Source organism: Bison bison, unplaced genomic scaffold (assembly GCF_000754665.1).
Source record: "Bison bison bison isolate TAMUID 2011002044 unplaced genomic scaffold, Bison_UMD1.0 scf7180017864139, whole genome shotgun sequence".
NCBI classification, from domain to species: domain Eukaryota; kingdom Metazoa; phylum Chordata; class Mammalia; order Artiodactyla; family Bovidae; genus Bison; species Bison bison.
Window position 1 is genome coordinate 4,333,146 of NW_011494711.1, and position 19,437 is coordinate 4,352,582.

The window sequence follows — 19,437 nt, forward strand, 5'->3', positions numbered from 1 at the left end:
GGGGGGGGTGGGATGGAGATGGGGGTGGGCGGTGGCCCGGCTTGCGCCCATCCAGAGCAGCTGCCGAAGGGGCGGTGAGGTGGGGCGCTTCCAGCCGTTGCGCGAACGCCCAAGGCCCTCCGATCACCCACTCGGGGGGAGTTTTGCGAGTGGGTCATTCACCCACGGAGCCAGAGCTTCGCCTGGGCTTGACTTGGCGACCTGCTTTTCTCTCCAGTAAGAGCAGTTCCGTTGATTACATTTGGCTAAACAGGCTAGCCTAAAGCTCTGGTGAATCTATCTGACTCGCTCTGACTCCCCGCCCCAATCCCACTAGTTTCACGTCCCCAGCTCCTGCCCTCGGCATGGGGCATGGATCCTATTCATCTCCACGAGGTTCCAAACTGGATGTTTGAGCATGGTTGTATCCAGCGTGGGTCCCGGCATCTGAAGTGTCACAATGATTTGCCATTTCCTAGGGGATTCCAAAGACTTGTTATAATTTGGAGGAGGGAGTGTGGGGGAGAGGAAAAATTGAGGAAGGAGCAATGTTTAGGAGGGAATTTGTTGGTAGAATAGTGTTGATCTACCAGAACATATGACAAAAAGAATGTTAAGCTTCTCCCTCTGGTAACCTACCCAAGGTGTGACCTCCAAAATTCAATTTTCTTTGTCGGAGACTAGGGAGTTTAGATTCTCCAGGGGGAAGCTTATTTCTTGTTAAATTGACTTACAGTGACATCCACTCTGTTCTGTTCTGCTCTGGCCAGCCATTTCAGATGCCTTGATATTATTAGAGCAATTCCCTTAAAGACATTACATTTTCTTTCAGTGAGAGGAACTGGAAGTAGCTCTTTAAAATTTTGGATCTGCAGCTTATTTCTCTAGAAGACACTAATGGTTACTGTATATGTGTTCACGTGTACCAAGTTTGCAAAAGATATTTGTGCAATCGTCCATGAAATGGCTTAATACACATTTATGTTAAACCCATTTAAATGTAAAACATCTATCTGTTTTCAATTTTAGTTTCCACCTTGACCAAAGGCACCAGACTGAAACAGGACTTAAAAGAGGCTTCCTTGTTTAAAAAGAGATTTTGCAGGACTCAAGTCATGAGAACAAACAGTAAGCTTTCTGAGCTTGTGGCACACAAATGCTGTTAAAAATTGTGAATTAGTTTTTTGAGTTAAAAATGTCAGAAGTGCTTCCAAGCCAAAAAAGGTAGTTACAATGCATGGGTCTACCTTTTGAAGCTGTCCACAGTCTTAATGAGATGAATGTTTATAGCACAGAATGCATAAATGGGACTGATTATAGCAAATGATGCCAAGTAAAAAGCCATACTTTGCATCATGTTGTAAACTTCACAAGGCACACTGAGATCTACTATTAAAGTATCTGTGAGGAAGTCATATTTTCATCACCCCTGTTTTACAGGTGGAACAACTGAAGCTCTCAGAAGTTGAGTACTTTTCCAAGGTGAACAGCAGAGTTCAAGTTTTTTCCCCAAGTTCTTCCCTCTGTTGCTCCCTCTCTTCCTTCTTTCATGCTGGGCTTCCTTATTTCCTGGTTCTGATTTCTGTAGCTTTTTTTTTTTTTTACTATTCAACCCATGGCTACGGAACCATTATGTACCATTCTCAAAAGGCTTTTCTCTGCAAAGTACCACTTAGCTCCCACTATATGTGGGCTGATAAACATTTAGGGAGAAAGCTAATAATGGGTTTTAAGGAACTATGTTTTTCAAAGGGGCATATTATTTTTATTAATGAGTTGTTAAATATACAAGTAATCAAAACCCTAAAGAATGATGTCCTTATGGTGTTTTCGTGCTAAGTCACTTCAGCTGTGTCTAACTCTGCAGCCCCATTGGCTGTAGCCTGCCAGGCTCCTCTGTCCCTGGGATTCTTTCAGGCAGGAGTACTGGAATGGGTTGCCATGCCCTTCTCCGGAGGATCTTTCTGAACCAAGTATCAAACCTGTGGCTCTTATGTCTACTTCATTGGCAGACAGGGTGTGTGTGTGTGTGTGTGTGTGTGTGTGTGTGTGTGTGTGTGTGTGTGTGTTTAGCACTTGCACCCCCTGGGAAGCCCTGTACTTATGTTGTGTGCTAAGTCACTTCAGTTTTATCCTCTTCTTTACCCTATGGACTGTAGTCTGCCAGGCTCCTCTGTCCATGGGACTTCCTAGGTAAGAATACTGGAGTGGGTTGCCATGTCCTCCTCCAGGAGATCTTCCCGACACAGGGATCAAACCCATGTCTCCTTGATTGCAGGCGGATTCTTTACTGCTGAGCCACCGGGTACTTAGGGTAATGCTTCAGAAAAATCAAGTGACAGTGGCAGAGATGTTTGAGAAATATGTAGGTCTGCAACTCTGTAAGTAGAAACTCCTCATACGTTTAATAGACAATTATAGTGAAGCTCTAATAAATGATTGTTTTGTTAGTGTCATTTGAATTTTAAAAAGAATTGAACAAAACATTACTTAAATAAACCCAGAACCACTCTGGGGGGCGGGGAACCCACTTATCAAAAGTCCTGAAATCCTCATTAACTAGTTTGCAAATGCAACAGAAGACATTGATTAAAGAGAAATCATGTTTTTACTTGCATAGCTAGCAATAAGGAGCTTACAGTTATCTGCCTACATGATTATTTATTAAAAATCCATCATTTGCAGATCTTTTCTTGGACAACTGTTGTTCAAGATACATTGCATAATATGTTACATAATATTTATTAAGATGAGTAGTAGTAATTTTGTTTGCATTAATGTAGGCAGAAATATTTGAAGGGTCAGTTTACTAAATTAAGACAGTGGAGGGTGACAGATCCCAAGCATACTAAAAATGAGGTAGCCAAAAATGAATGCGGACAAATTCTTGCAATGGATCCCCAAAATAATGATGAAAGACTCATATATTGTGAAATGAGAATTGTAGAAGTACCTGGCTTGCAGTGTACCAGACATACACTCAGATATATAAAAAGAGAACACAATGTAAATGAATTCTTAGCTTCTGCTTTTGCTGAATAATATTCCTATACCCAGGCTTTCTCAGGCAGTAAATGCACTGTAAATAATAGATTGAGAAATGGCAAGTGCCAAGGATATTCTCGACCTAATCAACAGACTAGATACTAAGTCTCCAAGATGGTCATCATCCAAGTGTGTTGAACCTTAGTGTGTAAGTGACAGCTCTCCAGGGCATTGGCTGGAAGACTTGAGGGGCTCTTGTCAGGGGAGGAGTTTCAGGGAGGACCCTGAAGCCATCAAGCCAGATCCATGTCCCTATGGACATCTGTGAGATCAGTGTTCAAAGTGAACATAGATTACAGTAATATAACTTATTTTGGAGAAAGGGGAAATCACGTGTTAAGAGTTTAAGGGAATATATTTGTAGCTAAAGTGTTGCAGAAAGGGTATGTGTTTTAAGCTTTCAGAAAGCTTGACTAGATTTCAAATCCTGGTTCTCTCCCTATTCAGGACTTTTTTGTTTGGCCAAGGAACAAGAAACAAACTGGAGATAAATAGACACTTTTCTGAGTGGACAGGTATGCTCTTCTGGGAACTAGTTTGGGGATGGTTTTATTTTAACTTTTATAAATGTCTACAGATGGTATGTAGTTCTTAAGAGTAAGTGAAAACTATGCTGATAAAGTTGAACCATAGGAATAATTTAAAAGACAACCTAAATGGGAAGAAAAATAATAGAAGATTAAAGTCAAAATGGAAGATTGAAGATAAGTGTACTTGGGAAAAGCAATCCCAAGCACATTTGTAGGAAATGGTTTTAAATTCCATTCCCGTCAGCAGTCAAAATAGCTGGATAATATTCTCACAGCTCTCTTTTGAAAGATATGTCCACCAAGTTAAAGTCAATGTTAAGAGAAGGATATAAAATTTTATATTAGTGTGATACTATTAAAATGTGTAGTTGAGTAAGTTTGTATAAATTCTCTGTACTTATCTGTTCATCTTTCTATATAGAAAGAAATGCATCAATACATTAATAGTAATTGTCTCTGGGTATTATGAGATTATAGGGCTTCCCTGGTGACTCAGGCAGTAAAGAATCTACCTGCAATGCAGGAGACCCGGGTTTGATCCCTGGATTTGGAAGATCCCCTGGAGAAGGGAATGACTATCCACTCCAGTATTCTTCATGCAGAATTCTATGGACAGAGGAGCCTGGCAGTCTACAGTCCATGGGGCCACAAAGAGTCAGACACGACTGAGCAACTAACAGTACACTACTAGTGTGTATGAGATTACAAGTGTTTTTATTGTCTTCTTTTACTTAAGTACTTTCCAGATTTTCTTCAATGAACGTGTATTGCTCTTAGTAAAAAAGTATTATGAAAATAAGATATAGTGTTGTAGCCTATAGATTTCATATAGTCTTAAGAAAGGTTCATCTGATTATCATTTTTATGTCTTCTGCAAATCTGTAAGTTGAAAAAAGTGCCTCTATTTGCCCCATGAATTCCCTATATATGAAAGGCAGCAAGTTTAAATTTTTTTTTTTTTTTTTTGTATTTGGTACTAAGAAAAAGTATGACTGAAGATGAACACTGTGCTTTCTTTAGATAGTGAGAACTGGGAAATGAAAAGACGTTCCATTTTTGCCATAATTATCAGGATATGAGAAGGACATGGCAACCCACTCCAGTATTCTTGTCTAGAGAATTCCATGGACTAGAGGAGCCTGGTGGGCTACAGTCCATGGAGTTGCAAAGAGTCGGACACGGCTGAAGTGACTTAGCACACAAGCAGGCACAATACCCTCTTCCCTGGGGGAAGGAAATGGCAACCCACTCCAGTATTCTTGCCTGGGAAATCCCATGGACAAAGGAGCCTGGCAGGTTACAGTCCATGGGGTCGCAAAGAGTCAGACATGACTTAGCAACTGCACCACCCACCACCGTCAGGATATGACGAACCAAGTTAATGGAAGTTGATATCTCTTGTAACAGTTGTGTTGACAAAGCTTCCAGCATCTCATAAGGGATGTGTCCAGTTTCCAGACTCGTGACCCTCAAAGAAGCCCAATGTATAATGTCCTCATTAGATAATTTTAGTTTTCTCTCAGTCTACTCATAATATATAACTGGTGACTAGTTACCATTAATAAGTAGGCTAATTGACATTTTTACCCTCTTGAGGTTGCTGCAAAGGAAGAGCTAGACATACCAGAAGTCAAATTCTCATGCACACAGTTACGAATACAGTGAACTTGGATTATTTTTCATGAAAATAAAAAACTAAAACACATCTGTTGATATTTGAAAGCAAGGGGGTTCAGACAGGAAGTAATAAGCTCAAAGACTATGTGTTAATAATACCTCTATCTCCTGTCCTACATCCCACTCACTCATCCTTACTCTCTCTTTCGCCAAGAGAGGATGAAGGCTAAAATTAAAAATAGATTCCAAAAAACATTGAGGTGTATGCCTAAATGATTACCACATAATGGACTGTTGGCAAAGCAGAAGCATTACAGAAGCATTGGGTGTGAAATCTTCATCTTTTCATAGACCTTTTAAAAGCCGTGGGTATAAGAATTCTTAAAGCCGGGATTGTCCTATGTCTGACATTTAAAAACAATCATGAATGTTACTTGAATTATCAAGTATCTCTAAGCATTCTAAATGATTAAATACAATACAGTTAGTGTGTTTGGGCAGTAGTATTTGGGGTGAACATTTTCAAAAATATATTGCTTAATATTTTTATGCTCTAAAAAGCAGGATAAATAAAGATTGCATTGTCCTTATCTTATTTCCCTCCTTCTTAAAAAGTACCAAATAGTATATAAACTAGCAAATGTACACATTGTTTGCATCACGATGCCTAGAAATACTTGTTTCTTTATGCCACCACCACTTCCCTGGTGGCTCAGACGGTAAAGCGTCTGCCTACAATGCGGAGACCCAGGTTTAATCCCTGAGTCGGGAAGATCTCCTGGAGAAGGAAATGGCAACTCACTCCAGTATTCTTGCCTGGAAAATCCCATGGACTGAAGAGCCTGGTAGGCTACAGTCCATGGGGTCGCAAAGGGTCGGACACGACTGCGGGACTTCACTTCACGTCACTTATGCCATTAAAGCAATTTAGATAATATACACTTACTTGCACTTGTAATAATAGCATTTATTACTCTACTTTTTATTTGTATGGCTTTTCATCTACAGGACTCTACCTGCTTATGAGGGATTATTGTTAGTTTTCCATTGGGAGAGAGAGCAATGTAGAACAACCTTAGAAGCCAGAAATCTCCCATGTTGTAATTCCAGCCCCACCAGTTGCCAGACCTTAGGCAAGTGTGTCCTTAGGCAAATTATATAGTTTCCTCCAATTTAACTGGTTACTATTAACTAGCTGACTGACCTTTAGCAAGTTAGGCACCCAGTGTCTGGGCTTCATTTGCTTCAACTATAAAATCAAGGGGTTACACTAATTAAATTCCCAGGTGAGTAGGAACCAACATATATTTTTTGACATTTAAAACTACCCAATAATACTGATCTAATAAAACTGTGCCTTAATATTGGTATTTAGAAGAAACTGAGTTAACAAGACAGAGTTCTTGGAGATCTGTAACAAGAAATTTAAAACATCTAACATATCTCCCTGGAATTTGTTTTTTTTCTTACTATGTAGATCCTTCCTGTTCTTTGACTTGATTATCCATGTAGAATACATTTAATTTCTTAAAATTTTTTTATCTTAAAGATAGAAAAGTTGACTTTCAAGTGTTCTAAAAATATTAACTCTTAAAAATAGTGACTTTAATAGAAGTAATATTCTGCATTGATGTAGGGTCTTTCCATACAAGATCAAAGGAATGGTATTAGAAATACATGGGTTTTCTTTTATGTATAACTTCATAGAAAGATTTTCCTTGATGGAATTCTTTTAATTCATATTCCCAGTCACCCAACTGAATGGATCCACAGAAACTTTTGTAGCAATTCTAACTTGTCCTTGGTCAGACGTGTCCTTGGTCAGGAGTGTCCTTTCGTCCATTACTTCCCAACTGACAATTCTTTTCAGTCCTTCAAGGCCTAGTTCAAACGCAGTCCTCCCAAAGAAGTCTTTTCTCTTGATTTACATCAATGTACATTTTTCTCTTTTACTGTATTTCATAATAGCATACTGACTTTTACATTCTAGCTTATGATATACATCATGTCTTATTTCTGTTGAATGCTTACATGAGTACATTGTCTTGTACAGAGTAAGCCTTCAATGAGTGTGTTGAAGAGACTTACTGCTTTCATAGAGAAAAAGCTATAAAGTTTAGGGATGGGCTGGGGGGTAGGGAGGAGGAAGAGGGGGAATTGCAGAAGATTGATTTAGATGGAAAAGATAGGTTGTGGTTTTGTGTGTGCTGTGTGTGCTCAGTCATGCCTGACTCTTTACAAGCCCATGGACCATATCCCATCAGGCTCCTCTGTCTGTGGAATTTTCCAGGCAAGAATACTGGAGGGGGTTGCCATTTCCTACTTCAGGGGATCTTCCCAACCCAAGGATTGAACCAGCCTCCCTTGAGTCTCCTGCATTGGCAGGTGGGTTCTTTACCACTAGTGCCACCTGGGAGGCCCCTTTGGCTTTGTAGTTTATGACAATTGCCATGTGCCTTTAGTCCCTGAATGTCTACCAAGAGCAAACAAATACTGCCAACTGTGACTGTTCTCCTCAAAGACCCTTCCTTGCTTTTGTTTCCTAGGAATACACTCTAGGTATTGAGGGTCTTTACAGAACAGACTCTAAGCCATCAATCACTATGACCAGGACTTGAGAAAGTTAGATAAGCCATCTGCTCACCTGAAAATAAAAAGCTGGCTATTTCACACTTTCACACTAAGCTGTACCATGCTTTTTAGAAGTGTATAGAATTAATTTCTGCTAAACAGAAAAGTTCAAGGAAGAAAATAATCATTTCTTGTCAGCCACATTTAATTATTCATATCTAATTCCATACTACCTTATTAGCATTCTTTTTCTCTAGCTTACATGGTGGCTACCTAGCTATATGTATATAGCATATGTTCAGTGTGTTTGATCTTTATCCTTAATAGAATAAAACAGAAGACAATATATCAAACTTGCCATATATAGGTAAAGATATACAAAATCCTTCTTGGCTATTGAAAACTCTTTGAATGAGTTTTCAACACATAATTAGGGCTGATGCTTTTTAAATAGAGAACCAGACAAGGCTAGATCTGTTTAATCTCAAATAGCCAGGGTTCTTCTTCCTGTTCCATTGTCATATGTTGGAATGACAGCCAGCTGACTTAAAATGTGGTTTTAGGTCCGTCTAGTCAAAGCTATGGTTTTTCCAGTAGTTGTATGGATGTGAGAGTTGGACTATAAAGAAAGCTGAGTGTTGAAGAATTGATGCTTTTGAACTGTGGTGTTAGAGAAGACTCTTGGGAGTCCCTTGGACTGCAAGAAGATCCAACCAGTCCATCCTAAAGGAAATCAGTCCTGAATATTCATTGGAAGGACTGATGTTGAAGCTGAAACTCCAATACTTTGGCCACCTGATGGCCAAAGAACTGATTCATTGGAAAAGACCCTGATGTTGGGAAAGATTGAAGGCAGGAGGAGAAGGGGATGACAGAAGATGAGATGGTTGGATGGCTTCAGGAACTCAATGGACATGAGTTTGAGTAAACTCCAGGAGTTGGTGATGGACAGGGAGGCCTGGTGTGCTGCAGTCCATGGGGTCGCAAAGAGTCGGACACAACTGAGCGACTGAACTGAGGTAAGATGTGGCTGGATTAGCATCAACTCCACCCAGTTCTGAGAAACAGCTCAGGGTTCATTTTCTACTGCTGCCAATAGTGTTATTCTTTGGTAGAACCAAACCAGGCAAGTAAAAATCAACAGGATTCAAAAAATGTTTTTCCCATCAAAGCTGTTTAGAAGCTCAGCTTTCTAAATGACAGGCAATGTGTATCCTATAATAGAATAGCAGTTTAAAGAGAGGTACTGTTTGTAATGGAAGTTTCTTAGCTTGAAAAGTATGTCATAGAGACCATTGTTAAAGGGGGTAATTTTCAGCTAGGTTAAACAAATTTAAGAAATGTTGTATGCTGTAGCACCTACAAGACGTTGTAGGCAAATGGATAAACTCATTTCTACAGCTTCTGGGCAGTTTTGACATTGCACGAGGGCTTCAGATCTCTCCTGGAACAATGTACTGTATAAGGTTGAACATGGGAAATGGGAAGCAGAAAAAGAGTACAGAAAAGAAGGAGCTGGAGGAATTACAATAAGGAAAGGATCACCTACTTTATAACCAATTGAAGAAAACTTTCCAGTCTTATCTCATTCCAATCTTATCTGGGGAAGTCCTAAAATAAACAGAAATAAAATTGAAAAGAGCCACAAAGTTCTGTCTGCCTTAGGTTATCTTGTGTTCCTACCATATCCTCCATTAGGGCAATTCTGGTGCTGAGTCAGTCTCAACTCTAGAGTCTAAAAGATCACTGTTAAAAGGCTTCCATGAGGATTTCTCTGGTGGTTCAGTGGTTAAAACTCCATGCTTCTAACACAGGGGGCACAGGTTTGATCTCTGCTCTGAGAACTAAGATCTCACTTGTCGCAAGGCATGGCCATAAAATCAAAAATGGCTTCCCTGAAGCACATGTTGGCCAATCAATGAATCCAGCATATTGGTCAAATAGACAAGTAAAAGTTGAGGGAATCAAAGAGTCCAAGGTGATTGAGACAGAGATACAGAAGAGGCGATGATTTTGTGGTGAGGTATGGGTAGAAACAAAAAGATGTTGGGGTCTTTGCATGTTTCCCATTTTTAATTTAAGCTCTCATCTGGCTATTTGCTGAATTATCAACCCCTAATTCCTTCCTGTCAAGGCTATGGTTTTTCCAGTAGTCATGTATGGATGTGGGAGTTGGACTATAAAGAAAGCTGAGTGCAGAAGAATTGATGCTTTTGAACTGTGGTGTTGGAGAAGACTCTTGAGAGTCCCTTGGGACTGGAAGGAAATCCAACCAGTCCATCCTAAAGGAGATCAGTCCTGGGTGTTCATTGGAAGGATTGATGTTGAAGCTGAAACTCCAATATTTTGGCCACCTGATACGAAAAACTGACTCATTTGAAAAGACCCTGATGTTGGGAAAGATTGAAGGTGGGAGGAGAAGGGGACTACAGAGGATGAGATGGTTAGATGGCATCACTGACTCAATGGACATGAGTCTGGGTAAACTTGGGGAGTTGATGATGGACAGGGAGGCCTGTTGTGCTGCAGTTCATGGGGTCGTAGAGTTGGACACGACTGAGTGACTGAAGTAAACTGAATTCCTTCCTGGGTTTTGGCCAAGCCAGGTAACTTCTTTGAATGTCTCTTTTCTCATTTGTAATATGATTGTACACGCACATCTAGAGCAGGGTCTGCAGGAAGAGATACTGGTTCCTTGGGATATCTGGCGGGGGGAAAAGTACAATGGTCAAAAATGTTTGGGATACAATGGATTAACTGCTTTTCAACTGTAGAACTTTTCAGAACTTTTAGTAAGTAAATCATCATTCTACATACCTGAAAGGAGGTGTACTCTTCAGTGAATCCCAAACCTGTTTGCCAATGGAACCCATTGAGAAGGTGCATCTTTTGAGTCAGTGTCCTGTGCAACAACAAATACTGGACTGGCTGTTGCCTGAGATTGTTCTCGGTTTTAAATTCTGTGAATGTACAGCTATGTAGTATGTCTTTCTTTCTGTTTCTTTTCTAGCTAACTCCTTGCCTCTCATCTTGAAGAATTTTTGTGTTGTATAAACCTTTTGATCAGAAATGTACTGTTAGAAAAATCCCTGCATCTACTTTAAGATCACATTGAGACAGTGCAAACCTGCAAGCCGTGCACTTTCCCCAAACTTGTGTATTTTAGATGACATAAAGTCACAGGCAGTCAGAACACAAAGAACAAATTCCCCCAGTACACACACCCTAACCAAAATATTGAAATGTTTATTAATAGAGAAGAATAGAGAGGGGATATTTCACAAAGGAACAATTTATAAAAGACCCAGATTTCATCCTGGCAGAGGCATTTCTGAGCAACGCAGTGCAATTAATCTCAGAGTTGTAGCATAAAGATGAAATAATGAATACTGAAGGTATATGAAATGTACACTGCCCTTCCCCTCCTCTTCAGGATTACAGGCAACGTCTAGCATACCTCTCCTCGCCAGCAGCAGTCTTGGACTTTCTGTTTGGCTCCTGCCAGGTTCCTCCTTTGCTGGATGAGGAGCTGGTAAAAGGCACGGTTATTTGGGGAGGCAGAGGTGGCCGGAGCCCAGGGTGCAGCATGGCTGGGTCTGGATCCTTGTGCTGAGGTAACTCACCTTTCAGAGGTTGTTAGCGGTCGGGGGTAGAAGGGAGAAACAGGACTTAATTCTGGGTTAGAAAGCAGTAATAAGGATTCACAATGTTTTTTTTTTTTTTTTTGGTCATCATTGTACTTTGTGAATTCTCTGAAATTAGAATTAATCCAAACCTCTACAGGTAACCCACAGCAGACAACTTTCAGTGGGCTCTGAATTTAGTTTTCTTTCTGTGTTTTTAAAGAAATAATTTATTAGATAATGTTAGGATACAAAAGCCAAAATAGGATAATAATTTCTCTTTTACAATTAAATTTACATGTGGCACTATTTCTAAAGTTTGTCTATCCTCCACCCTTATTTAAAAATTTTAAGAATATTTGTCAAATGTTCTTTTATTTGAATTCAGGTTTATCTCTGATGAAACATCAATATTCCTATTTAGTTTTTCTTGTCTTGTTAAAAGAATTGGAATTAGTTGTATGCATTTAATTATATTTTTAAACTCTAAATTGAGATTTGAAATTTGGTAAAGAATTTCTAACTATTTTTTCCCCAAGTGTTAATATACATATTATGATATTGGCTTGACTCGTAAGACTCATGTTTCCTCACCTTTTTGAGTTGTCTCAGTGAGGATTCCAAGTGGCACTGTGCCTAGATTTTTTAATTCAGCTTTCTCATATTTAGAGGCTGTCTTTTCTCTTCCCTAAACATTTGAGCAGCACTTTAGTTCATTGCACATTGCAAGCACTGGCAAAACTAGATGCTCAGCAGATATCTAAAGAGAGAGAGTCTCCCTACTCTATCAGTGTTTGCTGAATAAATAAAACAGATTAGTTAATGAGCAGTGCTTCCTGTAACTGTCACCACTGTCATGCCAGTAATGTAACCATTATCTACTATACAGGCTGTTTTTCTTAACAATTAAAAGTAAATTTTTTATACCCTGCCAACATAATGCTAATTAGTGTTTAATGTTCATTTTCCTGTTTCAGAAGATACATAGATAAAAGAATTCTACTTAAAAAGTTTTGTACAGGTTTCACCAAACCAAACAGATGTAGTTGGTTCTGTACTGCAGCAGCTCAGTGAAGTTTGGAGGAGACCTGAGTCTTCCCCATAGGAATGAGATGCTCTCTGCAGAACTGAACCTAAGGGCCTTCAAACCACTGAGTAGGGTTTGTTTTGGCATGCTACTGCATTTCCCCTTTGGAATGCTCAGTCAGTTCAGGTATGCTGATTTCCATAAAGCTTTCAGCATAAAGTTTGAGTCATCTTTTGTGAAAAAGAATCTCGTTTGCATTGGGTCTGTACTTGATTGTTGATATTGTATAGTCTGTGCTGTGGATGTGTAGAAAGACTAGGCATTTTTTAGACTTCTTGACTAGTAAGTCTCCTTTGTTAAAGATTAGTTGTTTGAAAAAGGAAAAAAACTCATAGATGTAGAAAAAAAAAATACTAGAGGTTACCAATGGAGAGAAGGAATGGGGAAGGGGCAGGACAGGGGTAGGGAATGAAGAGGTACAAACTATTATGTATAAAATAAATAAGCATAGTCAAGGCTGTGGTTTTTCCACTAGTTGTGCATGGATGTGAGAGTTGGACTATAAAGAAAGCTGAGCACAGAAGAATTGATGCTTTTGAACTGTGGTGTTGGAGAAGACTCTTGAGAGTCCCTTGGACTGCAAGGAGATCCAACCAGTCCATCCTAAAGGAAATCAGTCCTGAATATTCATTGGAAGGACTGATGCTGAGGCTGAAACTCCAATACTTTGGTCACCTGATGCAAAGAGCTGACTCATCTGAAAAGACCCTGATGCTTGGAAAGTTTGAAGGCGGGAGGAGAAGGGGACGACAGAGGATGAGATGGTTGGATGGCATCATGGACTCAGTGGACATAAGTTTGAGTAAACTCTGGGAATGGACAGGGAGGCCTGGTGTGCTGCAGTCTATGGGGTCGCAAAGAGTCGAACACGACTAAGAATGACTGAACTGAACTGAAACAAGCTACAAGGTTATATTGTTCAACACAGGGAATATAGGCAATATTTTATAATAACCATAATGCAGTATAACCTTTAAAATTACTAATCACTCACTGTGTTGTACACCTGTAACATATATCGTACATCAACTATACTTCAATAAAGAAAAGAAACGAGAGGGTATATAATCCTTCTGTTTTGAAACAGGATTGGGGAAAAACTCCTCCTTTCTCTGTTGCATCCAATATCTGTAATTCCCTAACAGTTTGTCTAGGACATTACCAACAGCATCACTTGGCACAGTGGAGTTGATTTATTAAAATCACCTGTTTATTTTAATAATCAAGTTAATAACAACTCAAATGACTTGTTGGGGGCTTGGTATAGAAGTTGATTTTATTTGCTGTAATTTACCCAACAAATGACAGTATTAAGGTTCCCTTTCCCATCTTTTTTTGGGTAGGTGTTTGTGTCATTTGGGGGACAGCACTTAAGAAACTGTCTCTTATTGGTGACTTTGAGAATTGTTCACACTTGAATAGATTATAAACTTAAGTTTAAATAATGTTGAAATCGTTAAAAAATAGTTACATCATTTAATATTACATCAACACTGTCTACATTTAACAAGTCCAAACATTTGAATGGCTAAATATTTTATACTTGCCAATGTGAACATGGTGATAATCAAGCAACTAGTGCTTCTTTTCTGGGCCCTACCCAAGATATAAATAGAAAGGGTTAGATAGGGCAACTGTCTTCATGGAACTTGGGGTGTTTTCTCTCTCTGTCTCTTTAAATATTTGAGAAACAAGTCATACCAATTACAGTTCACAGGGAAAACACAATAGTGAGTGAAATAAGCAAAAGTTTTTGGGGATAAAGTAGTAAATAACTCTCACAAAAATCCTTGTCTTCATAGATCTTACATTCTAGAGGGTTGGGGCAGAAGGTAAGGACATAAATAAGAAAATATGCAGCATGCCAGATGATGCTAAGTGATACGGAGAAACTAAAGTGGAGGGAGGGAGAAAATGTCAGAAGTGAGCTGGAGGCAGTTGGTAACTTTAAGTTTGGTGGCCAGAGGCCCCACTCAGAAGGTGTCACTTGGGCATCTGGACTAGGTAAGGGAGAGAGCCTTAGGGACCTCTGCAGGAAGGGCCTTCCAGGCAGAAATGCAAAGGTGCTATTTTGGCATCATGAAGTCACTGGCCCTCAAAACAGCAAGAGACCAATGGTGGGAGTGGAGTAAGCCAGGGAGAGAGTAGTATAAGGTCAAAGGCATAAGAAGGCAGCCCTTCCATCAGGCAGAGTCTTAGAAGATGTTTTCCTCCTTCCCTCTCTCCTTTTCTTTCTTTCTTTGGACTGAGAGAGTTGGGCCATTGGAAGAATTTCTACCAAGGAATGACCTGATTAAATGTATGATTAGGAAGGAGGGGATAAGGCTGAGGGAGGCTATTGCAACAATACAGGTGACTTTGGTTTAGATCCAACATGGAGTGGAGGTTGCTGTGGAGGTGGTAAAAGGGGGCATCCTTTGTCTGTTTGAAAAGAATGGAGGAGATAGGATTTACTGAAAGGTAGGGTGTGGGGGCATGAGTGAGGAAGCCGAGTTGAAGATGGATCCAAGGTTTGAGATCAGAGAACTGAAAGGGTAGGGTTGTCACGTACTGAGATGGGAAGGCTGAGGAGGAGCAGATTTGCAAGAGGAGCCCATCATCCAGAGACACCTTACATATGAGATGCTTATCAGGCTTCCACATGGAGACAGTGAGTTGCTGGTTGGGGATATGACTGTGAGTTTAGGAGAGAGATCTGGGTGAAGATATAATTGAGGGGCTTCACTCTCTCTGTAAAAGCCAGGAAATGTGAGCTACCCATATAGGTGAGGAGATCAGATTGGTCTGTCAGGGCAGAATGAGGATAATTAAGTGACCGTTATAAGGTCCTTTATTTTTTTGCTATACCTACTGAGAGGAGTGAGGAATATGTGGGCCAGAAGAGATGAAGCAACTTTCATAGAAAGTGTGAAAATGGAACTGGTCTTTGCAAATGGGTGATATTTGAAGGGTTAGAAATAACGAAGGGAGGGCATTTGGTTAAAAGGTAAGAGGATTAAGCACTTGCCCCTTAGCGAGAAGGTAGTAAGGGGAAATTTATCAAGATCAGGGTAGAATTTTCTCACTAGTGGAAGGGGTGATACTTACAGTCTGTATTCTATTTCCCAGGACCACAATATGCACATGATAGAGTCTTGAGTCTCATTAAAATCTTGAGTGTTTCTTGACACTTAAGCAACAGCTTCTTCCCCTTATCCTTGCAGCTGGTGCTGCCTTATATTATGAATAACTTGAAACTGACATGTGGGGAATTTTAAGTACATATGTTATCAAAACAGATGTTTCACAGACTTTATAGACTATCTGGAGGTCAGCTCGTCTTTCAGAAAGCAGCTTGGAATCTGAATTTAGTTCCTCTCATAATTTTATGTTCTCCAAAGTCACTGTGTGGGAAATTTTAAATTTATTAGCAACTTTCTCTTGTTCTTGAATCTTAGCAATTTCAGTAGGTTGGAAAAAATTGTATGCTGCATTACATAGAGGCAGATATTGAATGACTTTACTTGCCTGGTGATAAATCTAAGGCTTGTATTTTAATGCTTTCATTGGAACTTTGGAGTCATGTTTTATAAAGGAAAAAAAAAAGACCTCTGCCTTCTTTTTTGATGCAAAATGATAATTAAAACAAAAGTGACCATAAAATAATACAAAGGATGCCAATTTGAGAACAAATGGTGAGAAAAATTTTGCCTCTTGTTCCCTCTCCTTCTACTTTTTACTAGAATCTAGATGAGGATCAGGTCTCATTTTTATTCTGGGTTAAAGTTGCTCATGAAGTTGGGAAAGCTGAGGACTTTGGCAGAACTCCCTGAGGAATGAGCAAGTTATGCATTTCTTGGTTCATTTTACTTAAAGAATGCCTTTAAAACAACGTGGTGTTAGTGGTTTGGCATAACCGGGTGACATTTCTGTATCCCCACTTTTTCTTTGGGTTTCAGGGAGGTACAGAGCAGAGCTCTAGTAGACTGTGACAGTTCATGAAGCCCCCTAGGTGTTTGGTGGCTCAGACAGTAAAGAATCGTCTGGCAATGTGGGAGACCCAGGTTCAATCCCTGGGTCTGGAAGATCCCCTGGAGAAGGGAATGGCAACCCACTCCGATGTTCTTGCCTGGAGAATTCCGTAGTCAGAGGAGCCTGGAGAGCTTACCGTCCCTGGAGTCGCAGAGAGTTGGACACGATTGAGCAACTAACACACACAGGTTTTGGCTGGACAGTAGTGATCAGTGAGCAGTTCAGTGGACTGAGCACTGTCCAGTAGAATGTTCTAGTCTCTCCTGTGATGACAGAAATATTCTGTGTCTGCACTGGTCAGTATAGAAGCATTGACCACATGTGGCTACTGAGTTACTGACATGTGGCTGATGCAGCTGAGGAATTGAATTTTAAATTTTATTTAATTTTAATCTACTTAAATTTAAGTGGCCACATGTCGCTAGTGTCTGCTAAATTGGACAGCACAGCCAAGTTGATGGTGGGTCTTGGGCTTCCTGGAGCGTGGAGTGGGCAGGTGCCCACCCTTTCCTTGCTGGGGCCTCTCCACCACCCTGATGAGAGGTACACAAGCAGATCTTTCTCATCCAGACACATATCACCCCCATGATAACTTCTAGTGACTGGAATAGGCCAGGACTTCATGACATACCTCCTCCCCATCCTTCATGGAAATGGGGAGAAGGAATATAGAAAGGCAGAGTGATGCTGGAAGAGATAAGTCATTGTTATAGTCTTAAAGACCTTTGGTACTAGAAAGTATGATATTAAGAATAGCCTATTTAAATCATGAAATATTTTATAACTGATTATGAAAGAGAATTATCCTGGGGTAATATTTAGAGGTAATGTTGTGAGATAATAATCTCACTAGTTATTTGAAAGTAGGGATTCTGTGGGGGACCCACTTTCTTTCCCTGAGGATGGCTGCTTAATTATAAGCAGTGCTCTTAAAGTTTTTTTTTTTCATTTTTTATTTTAATTTTAATTTATTTTTTATTTTTTATGTTTAAGAAATCATTTTAATAATTCTTTATGGATATTATACTTTTGTGAATAAGATGTACAGAATATATATATATATATATAAAACATTTCTTTAAGACATTTTTTATTGGAGTCTAGTTGATTTACGATGTGTTTCTACTTCATAGCAAAGTGAATCAGTTATACATATATTCACTCTTTTTAAGATTCTGTTCCCATATAGGTCACTACAGAACATTGAATAGAGTTCCCTGTGCTATAACAGTAGGTCCTTGTTAGTTTTCTATTTTATATATAGTAGTGTCCCCATGGACAGAAGAGCCTGGTGGGCTGTAGTCCATGGGGTCGCAAAGAGTTGGACCCGGCTGAGCGACTAAGCACAGCACAAGCACAGTTTGTATATGCCAACCCCAGTTCCCCAGTTTATGCCCCACCCCTCTACCCCTTGGTAATCATGTTTGTTTTCTACATCGTGATTCTATTTCTGTTTTGTAAATAAGTCATCTGTACCATTTCTTTTTTTACACAGTGGAAGTTTCTTTCTTCTATTATTTTAAAATATTTTATTTATTAAAAAATTTTTATTCCACTTATTAATTTTAATCTTTTGGCCATGCCACATAGCATGTGGGATCCCAGTTCCCAAACTAGGGATTGAACCCATGCCCTCTGCACTGGCAATATGGAATCTCAACCACCGGATCACCAGGGAAGTCCAATTTGTACCAGTTTTTTTTTCCTTTTTTAAAATTCCACATCGAGCAATACACACACCATTGGTATTTATATGAAAACACATAGTAGACATTCAATAATCGACTCTTTAAAACTTTCATTTTTAAATTAGTAGTGTATTACTCTGTGGTGGGGATTATTAAGGAGAGGGATACAGAGCACAAGATATTAACATGACTAAATTAGGGCCACTGTTGGCCAAAAAGAGGGACTGAGTGTGTGACCAGGACCCCAGTAGGCCCAGTCTCAGAACTGTCAGTTGGGATGTTGGTGTTATGAAGCATGCCCCGTTAAAATGATACTCCTGGGTCCTGATGGGTGGTAGACAAGAGGAGAAGGAGGGCTTTTGCCTCTCAACAGTCAGTGCTCACTTCAGAAGAATTCCACATACCAGCAGTCTTCCCACTGCAGTGAGGAGCTGTCCCTTTTGAATTTGTGGAGAAAGGTTTTAAAACAGATTTTTTGATTGGTATTTCTGTGGTCATTCTGTCACTCTTACTCGTAAAACCAAATGGAGCCTACATGCCAGGGACTATGCTTCAGTTGCTATCTAAATGAGGAGGAAAAATCTGTGTAGATGGCCGAAGAAAACTAACAATAAAACATGCTGTGAGAGAGATCCCAGATGAGTGTCAGGCAGTGAACGTGTCCCCTGCACTTGTCCTCAAAGACATAAAGGGCCGTCAGGTGGAAGAGGTACCATACTTCCCCTCTGGGGCTCCAGAAGGCAAAACCGGTGGTTATTTTCTAACTAAATGATTTTGAAGGCCTGTTTGTGCAGAGCCCTCTGGTGAGGGAGAATGATTTAGGAGTGGAAAGCTGAGCAGAAGATGAAGATGTGACTGTGGCTGCCAGTTGTGGGGAAACTCATTTAAGTCGAGAGAAGAGAAAACTTCAGAAAGTAGAAGAGGCCACATGAGCGGATTAGTCCCCTTTGCTGGAGGGGTCCTCAAGGAGACTTCCTGCATCTTGAATGGGGAAGAGGGAATTCATGCTGCTAGAGCATGCAGGCATGTGTCCGTGCTCAGTCATGTCTGACTCTTTGAGACCCCATGGAGCATAGCTTGCCTGGCTCCTCTGTCCATGGTATTTTATGGGGAAGAATACTGGAGTGGGTTGCCATTTCCTTCTCCAGGGATCTTCCTGACTCTGAGATTGAACCTGTGTCTCTTGTGTCTCCTGCATTGGCAAGTGGATTCTTTAATCACCCTACCGCCTGGGAAAGAGGGCACTCATGCTGCTGGAGCAGGGGTCAGCAAATTACTGACCTTGG

The 19,437-nt window shown here is 40.0% G+C and overlaps 1 protein-coding gene across 1 annotated transcript in view; it reads left to right on the plus strand.

Annotated features, from left to right (window-relative positions):
• LYPD6 (LY6/PLAUR domain containing 6) overlaps positions 1-19,437 on the plus strand; it is a 130,059-nt gene that overhangs the window by 693 nt on the left and 109,929 nt on the right. The gene's annotated exons all lie outside the window — the stretch shown is intronic.